This window comes from Pteropus vampyrus, unplaced genomic scaffold (genome assembly GCF_000151845.1).
Source record: "Pteropus vampyrus isolate Shadow unplaced genomic scaffold, Pvam_2.0 Scaffold58, whole genome shotgun sequence".
NCBI lineage: Eukaryota > Metazoa > Chordata > Mammalia > Chiroptera > Pteropodidae > Pteropus > Pteropus vampyrus.
The window spans coordinates 6,857,106-6,865,244 of record NW_011888839.1 but is presented as its reverse complement, the minus strand read 5'-3'; the positions used below and the strand labels follow the sequence as shown (position 1 = coordinate 6,865,244).

At 42.3% G+C, this 8,139-nt stretch overlaps 1 protein-coding gene across 1 annotated transcript in view; it reads right to left on the bottom strand.

The window, feature by feature from the left end:
- Positions 1-300, bottom strand: part of FAXC (failed axon connections homolog) — a 56,964-nt gene extending 56,664 nt beyond the window's left edge. Inside the window, exon 1 of the mRNA XM_023530949.1 lies at positions 237-300. The gene's annotated coding sequence lies outside the window, so the exon portion shown is untranslated. The remainder of the gene's footprint in view (positions 1-236) is intronic.
- Between the last annotated feature and the right edge of the window lie 7,839 nt (positions 301-8,139).

Below are 8,139 nucleotides of genomic sequence, written 5' to 3'. Positions count from 1 at the left end.
TCCGCCCGGGCCGGAGCCGCAGAGCTGGGGCGCGCCGGGCGGGCTCCGCGCCTCCAGGCGGCACGGCCAGGAAAGGCTCCGCGCGCTGGGGGCTGCGCAGTGGCTGAAAATGCGCCTCCGCCGGGAGGAAACTGCAGTCAGGGCCCGGATCTGGGTCCCCCCAACCCGCCGCCCGCCCTCCGCCTTCGCTCCAGCCCCTCCCGCAGGCCCGAGAGGGGAGAGTGCGCAGGACTCACCTGGGGCCGCGCGGAGCTGCCGGCAGGAAACGCCCCCCGGCGGGGCTGCAACCAGGACCCGGATCAAGGTCAGGAATTAGGTGGTTCTGGCCATCAGCAAAGCACTGTGTTTGCATAACTTATAAAAACACTCTCATTACATTGCACAATTACTCAGGTCGTGGCCAGGTGCTTACGAAGAAGAGATGTCTGGTGTGACAAAAATGTACCCAAGAGAGATTTTCCCTCTGACAAACCCAGCTCAAGTCTTTCCCCCTTTGAAATCATTAACAAGGAACTCGCTGATATGGGGTGTTTTGTTTTTCTTCTCCTTTTCGATGCAGAAAATATGTCAAACTGTGTGTGTGTTCAGTTTTTTCCCTTTAACTTCATTTTTTTTTTTTAAGTTTGTAAGTTCAAAAATAAGACTGCATTCCATGGAAGTTTATAAGGTACACAGATTTTAGCAAGAGCATGGATAAAATTGGAAGAACTGAAAAAAATTCAAGTAGGGGATTTATCACCCTTAAGGTGAAAGGATGGATTTAGGAACCCTCCAGGCTTTTGCATGGGGGAGCACAAATTTAGGTGAAGAGGGACTCACCTTTCCTTTCTACTTCCCCTACCACACCAACCCTTATAACACACAGTGAATGTAGTCATATTGTTAATATCTGAGCTTGCTGCCAGCCCACATGATGAATGGAGGGAATAGCCAGGCTGATGCCCGAACACCAGCAGTAAGGGGTTCCAACACGATTGTATATGTTTGTATGTGTGACCTCTCTGGAAGAAGCAGTGTGCGGTTGTAAGCAAAGCTTCTATAAGCAGGTGGCAAAGAGTGGAACTCAAGGGCCTGCTAGAGAGACAGAGGTGGTCACCAGACTGCCTTCCAGGGAGAGGACCAGAAGACTCCAGGGCCTTGTCCATACAAGACATAATGGGCAAGTTTGGGATCAGAACAGAAATGTTCTGTGCTGAGAGGGGACAAAGAGCACTGGCACCAGTGGTTCTCCATTCTTCTTCTATGTCCTTCCCACATCACGCTCAGCCTTTTGCTCTTATAAAGTGTTGAGCCAATATTTAAAGAAATCAGATTGATATTTGGTAACTGAATTATTTGCATGAGTGTGTAGGTCCAGCCATAGGGATGAGCATAAATCATCTTGAGTGGATGAGTATAAAAGGCAAAGGGAGATTCCATAGTGGCACCTCCTGTGCCCAGAAAACAAATTAAAAATGAGATGAAGGTTAATTTTTGATCCCAGAGAGCCACTGACCGCATTTCACGCTCCTAAGTGCTCTGGCAGGCAGACCTGTCCCACTCATGGAGGTCGGTGGTCCACTGCTGCTTCCTGGGAGTATCAGATAATCACTGAGCATTATCTAGTCTTTGGTTCAAATTTTCAGAGACACCGTAAAGTGAACGCCTATAAGATGCAGGTGTAGGTAAAATAAAATCCCATGAGAGAAGCTAAAATATAATCTTAATCTGATGCAGATTAATGTTTAGTTTTTAGACCCATGGTATGGAAGAAAGATTATTAGAACTCAGGTCTGTATAAAGGTGAAAAGGGGCAGAGTAGTCTTTGAGGAGTCAATAGACCTAAAAGTTGAGCAAAAGTTTGATACAAGAATGTCAAAACAAAGCTTTGAGAAACAAGGAAAACAGCTACAACTGTGACTGCAAAGCAGCAATGCAAGCCTCAGCCAGGTCTTCATTCAAGATCAGACATCCCTACCTGGAAAGGCTGCTGCATGAAGGAGTGCAATGCAGCCACAGAGAGAAGTAAGACTGCGGCTGAGGGGCAGACTGAGCTCCAGAAGAGTGGTGGTGGTTAATTAACAGCCAGAGGGGAACTGAACAGAACTGGCTTAGCAGAGGAGCTAAGGAAACTCTTCAAAGAAAGGCTTCTCAGAATGAATCCCGTGTGGAGCCAGATCTCAGGTTCAACCCCCAGGATTCTTACACAGTCTCTGTATAGGACCCTGCCCTGCAGGGTGAAGTATAGGGAGCTGAGCATGTCTGCCATCCAAGTCCCCTCCCTGGGGTCTTTCAGCTAGTGAAATGGAATGAAGAACTTGGGATCCAGAGAGGGCAATTTACTCCACGTCTCACACTGCCACCGCCAATTCTGATGGCTTTGGTGTCATGACCATGGACATTAGCTACAAGCTAGAGGCTTCTGTTATTTTTCTTTCTCAAGGATTTTGGTTTACTAATTTTAACAGAGGTATTACAAGACAAAAAAGGGAAGGGACTAATATATTTTGAATACCTGCCTGCCTAGTGATATTTTTTTTTTCAGTAACTTTTCAAAACATCACATGAGTATTGCCATCCTTACTTTATAAATGAGGTGACTGAGGCTCAGAGAGGTAAAGGTCACTTCCCAGAGCTAGAGAATGATAGTGGCAGGATTCAAACCCACTGTGCCACACACTAGTAGCCCTTTGAGATTTTAACCACCTACATACAATGTTTTTCACACCAAGTACGAGTGCTGGAGCGCTGTCCATGGTATTCCTTCTTTACATTATTCAATTCTGAACTATGTCTAAATCCATTGGCTACAAAGCTTCAAATGCCTACCAGTTTTACCATCACCTTTCGAGAAAGGTGGATTCAGACAGTTCCTTATACAGATATTGCTATGTCTGTGTCACATGACTCTGAAGCCTGGCCGTGATGATATGACAAAGGACAACTAAATCAATGCTTCTCAAACTTTGAAAAGTATATGTACCAACTGGGATTCTGCCATGAAGATCAAGTAAGCAGCAATTAGATCTGTGCTTCTCAAACATTACTGTGCATGTGAATCACTGGGGACCTTTTTAACATACAAATTCTGACTCAGTAGCTCTGGGTTGGGGTGTGAGATTCCACATTTCTAACATGCTTCCAGGTGAGACCAGACTACACTTTGATTAACAATGGTCTAGACCACCGGCTTATGGGGAGAATCAAAGACTCTACCCAAAGGGCCCCCCTCAGGTTGGATGGTTCTTAATGAACAATCAAGTCACTGTTCTTGATGAGTTTAGACACCAGACATACAGATAAAAGGGTTGGCTCAGCAGTAGAATCACACATGGAAAGAAAACGAATCAAGATTCAAGAAGAGCAATTAGAACAGACAGCAATGCATAGCCTTTCTGAGAGCTCTTAGCCCAAGTGCTAGGAGCTGAAGGAGGAAATCACTGGCAAGAGAGATGGGGTGGGGAGGGGTAAAGGAGAGGAGAGAGAAAAGACAGAGAATCCTGGGGAATTAGCAATATCATAGCTCCTTTATCAGGTGCCAACACAAAGAGCATAAACAAATAAATACAATGCTTTATAAATTTCATTGATCTTGGAAAATTTTTTCACAAGAATGTACTTTATGTTTCAAGATATAACTTAAGAGATTTAAGACCTTGCCGCTGTGGTAATAAGTGGACGTGATGTTGACACTATTGCTGGTTGTACATAATGAAATTTAATATGTTTGGTACTAAAATATCTCAAAATTATCCAAAAATAAACAATTTACTTGGTAATGTTATCCTAAATTTTATTGTAAAGTTTCTGCTTCCTTGGCTTCACTTGTACAGAAGAGATCTAATATTACCCTACCCAGGTGTCCTGAATCCTAATCAATATTATAGCTGGAAGCCAGTATGTCACCATAAGGTAACTTTGCCTATCGACTTTCTGATCCATTGGACTCACGCATTTTATAAACCAGAAAACACTTTCTACAAGACTGACTCGATACTAAAAAGGTTACACAAATAATAACCAGGCTCAAGTGAGTGAGGGGCAATTAAGAAGGTGTGCCATGAGAAGGAACATTTTGAGCTTGGGCAGTATATTAGTTTGCTAGGCCTGTCATAACAAAGTGCCACAGACTGGGTGGCTTAACATAATTCTCCTCACAGTTCTGGAGGTTAGAAATCTGTGATCAAGGTGTTGGCATTGTTGATCTCTTCCGAGGCCTCTTTTCCTGGCTTGTTGATGACCATCTTTTCCTTGTGTCTTTACATGGTCTTTTCTCTTTTTTTCCTGTGTCCTAATCTCCTCTTTTTATAAGAGCACTAATCATATTGATTTAGGGCTATCCTGATAACCCCATTTTACCTTAACTACCTTTTTAAAGGCCCTATCTCAAAATATAGTCACATTTTGAGGTACTGGGGTTTAGGGCTTCAACATATGAATTTTGGGGAGACACAATTCAGCCCAAAACAGACAGCCTATAGAATCTTAAGTGGAGAGGGCCAGTGGCAACTAGATGTGTGAGTTTAGAGAAAAAAATATGAACTTGGAATTGAGATGGCTGGGGGTCATTAAAGGCAAAGGAGTAGACATAAAAAATGTGGAGGTTAATGATATGTGTGAGGAGAGAAGAGCTAAGGTCAGAACGCCAAGAATTCTAGGTTTAGAGGATGACCAAAGGAAAGGAGGCTCATCCGGGGAACTGAAAGACAGAGGAGGCCGGCGGGGGAAGCCACACAGGTGTTGGGGCCGCAGAAGCCAAGAGAAGGAGATGGTGGTTCAGGAACATATGAGGTAGGATCAATAGTATCATATATTCCCCCAAGTCAAGTAAATAAATTTAGCCAGAAGAATAGATGTTGCTGATGTTGGTGGGTGAGCTCCTTCAAGTGTCAAGGGGGCAGAAGCTAGGCCTGAAAAATGAAGGACTGGATGGTAAGAGCAGATAATACCTGCAACAAATTTGGCCGTGAAAGAGGAAAGCAAGGGTGATAGAGGGGGAAATAAATATTTTTCAATTATTTTAAAAAAGAGATTATGAGTTTTATTTTTAATATCAATACATGAATACATATAAAATTCAAAAGCTATAGAGTAGAAGGCATTGAATAGTAAATTTCTATGCTGCTATTCTCCCCTTGCCTCCAGATATACTCTGACTCTTCCCCACCCTGCTCCTTGTCCGAGGCTGACCCGCATGAAGGACACTTGCATTAAGGACATTAGTGACATCCTTGCACTGAAATTTCCCTCACGGAGTTTACCTTAGGTGGAGATTGGAGGACAGAAGGAGGGTAAGGAAAGGACGATTAACCCTTGGTATCTTTTCCTGCAGAGTCTCCTTAGGCCATGGCTCCTATCAGGCAGCTCTTCCACACTGCTACCCTTTCTGGGTTTCAGGAACTCAGTCCACACATTTCTCCTTCTGCAGGAGCAGGATGGGTGGTAATGGCTTCCTGCCCTAGGGCTCTGCACTTTTGTAAATAGTCCTTTTATTAAATGCTCCTCAAAATAGCCGGTTCAGCTTCCTGCTGGGACTCTAAGGGACACAGTCTCCCTCCCAACTCTGTTCCCCAGTTCCCTTCCCCAGAGACAAATACAGTCATCAGCTTCTGTGTTTATTCCCAGAGATATTCTATGCCTTATACATATATATGTATAAATATATTGTTTTAAATTATTTTTGTACGAATTGTATCGTTTAACTGCCTATCCTGCACCTTACTTTCTTTTTTTTGTCTTAAACATAGACCTTCCAAACTTCCTATTCTTTCCTTCTTTTTTAATAGCAGCACAGAATATAGCAGAAGTAAATAAATAAATAAATCTACATACATACGTATATATTTCTAGAAGGATTTCTTGGTCAAAGGAGATATGCACTGTAATTGTGATAGATATTGCCATGTTGCCAATGGTTTTGAAAGTGTTTCCTTATTCATACCTTTACCACACATACTCTTCAAATGTTTTCATCTTTTCTAATTTGGTGAGAAAGTAGTGTCTCATTATAGTTTTAAATTTGTATTTCTCTTATTATATGTGAGATTGAGTACATTTTTTTTGAAAGATGGATTTGTATCAACTTTTTTGCAAACTGTTCATTTTTTTTTTACTGGGTCATTGGTATTTTTTATTGATTTTTTGAGCTCCTAAGTGAGAAAAACAATTCTTTGTCTATAAATTGTTTCGCAAATATTTTCCCCAGCTTGTTATTTTTCAATTTTTTCTTCTTTGGATTCTTGGTTTTTCTATCGTAGTATTAGAGGGGCCTCTTCCTCTGAGTGGGATGCTCCAGTCTATGATTTTAGATGTTCTTAGGTGACTCAAGCGCTGGATGTGACCACGAAGATTAAATCCTCTAGAGACAAGGTCTTGTTGCTGATGAGGTAGGATACAAACCATCCACAGAGACAATGGAGCTACTCAGGAAGATGGGAGGACTTAGGGAGGGTAAGAAGAACAAGGACCTGTGGCTGAGGGGTGTGACCAGAAGGGGTCTTTGGCTACTGAGGAGAAGTAGAGGACATGAGAGCTGGACTTGAGACTTGATGAGGCGAGAGCTTTTATGCAAAAGTAATGTCAGTGAGTGAAGAGGGTATGAATCCCATCGGCCAATTCTGAGGTTCATAGAAAATGTGAACCTGCCTTTCAAATTGACTCTCTCAGAGGAGAGCCATGTTTCATTAAGGTAGGAAATAAAAGAAACTTCAATAAAGACTTGAGAATTAGGGTAATTAGTAAATCATAAATGAGACTTATAGAGACTGCAGCAGAAAAATGTCATATAAGGGAATAGTGGGAGGTAAAGTTAGGGAAGATGAATTCAAGGAACAGCCTATTGAAGTAAGAAACATCCAAACCTGTAGAGAATTTTTATGAGTTCATTAGAGCCAAACTGACAACATATGCTGAGGAGCAAGATCTCATATGCTCCAGAGAATAACAATTTTGCAGTTTCTTTTATGCATTCAGTGCATTCAAAATTAAGGAAAGAACAGAAGAAGATTATGTGATGTGAGAGATAGAAAGGCAGGTATTGGATTACAGCACAGTTAACAAGATTAAATGCTCTCTTGAGGGTGGTTCCAGTTTATTCCAAAGGTGTGTTAACCTAGATGCACAGAAACAATGGACAGGATGGGCTGAAGGCAAAGATAAACCTTTTGATAAAGAAATTATAGGCCCAGGGCATGACTACCCACCATGACCTGCTCAGTTAGGAACTTATAATCAGATCACTTTGCGAGGTTACTTTCATAGAACCCCTCCTTTTTTTTTTGGTTCACAAGTCTCAGGGAGAGATTATAGGAAAGAACTGGTATAGGGTGTCTAAATGATGGGTGATTAATAGGGATAGCAGAGATGCTTATCAGGCTACAAAAACGTCAAAAGCATTTGGCCCCAGGAGGTCCTTGGAGTGCCTGTTACATGGGCCTGATCTCAGAGGAAGGTGCCATCTCAGGAGCATAGAGAGATTTACTTGTATAAGAGTTAGTTTCAGCCTCTATAAATTGGTTCTCAGGGAAAGCTATGAGTGCAAAACTGTCAGATCTGTGGGTGCTCAGACAGCAGAGGCCTGAGGGGGCAAAAGTCTAGTCATGGTGTGGTGGGTTTGGGCGTCACCTGGAAGTGTGTGTGAGGGTAGGGGAGAGTCGGGGTGGGGATACAAGCTGCCTGGATAGCCCACTGCACTATGGCCATTCCCTAAGGCTCTTTGATAATTACATTATGGTTGAGTATCTCTCATCCTTCCATCCATCCATCTTGCCAGCCATCTACCCATTAATCTAACTACTATTTGAAATCAGCAATCCTTTCATATGAGTTCAAATTCTTTAAACAATGCATGAATATGTTTGTTAATTAATCCAGACTAGCTTTCTACCATCCCATCCTGACAAAACTAAGTCTAAAAACAGAATCCCAGAATGTCTTTCCGATTCAATATCAAAAGAATGACCAAAAACAGGCCATTTAAATCATGTCCCAGTTTTTAGCTTTCACAACTTTTGACAGCCCTCGTGTTCACTTTTACAAAATATAGGCAGAAGATAGAGTGACCATATTTTCCTTTTCCTGACATACTCTGTCAAGCAAAGACTATATTTCTCCCACAGCAGAATTTCAGTGCAGTAATTTTTAACCGTTTTTTGGAGGGGT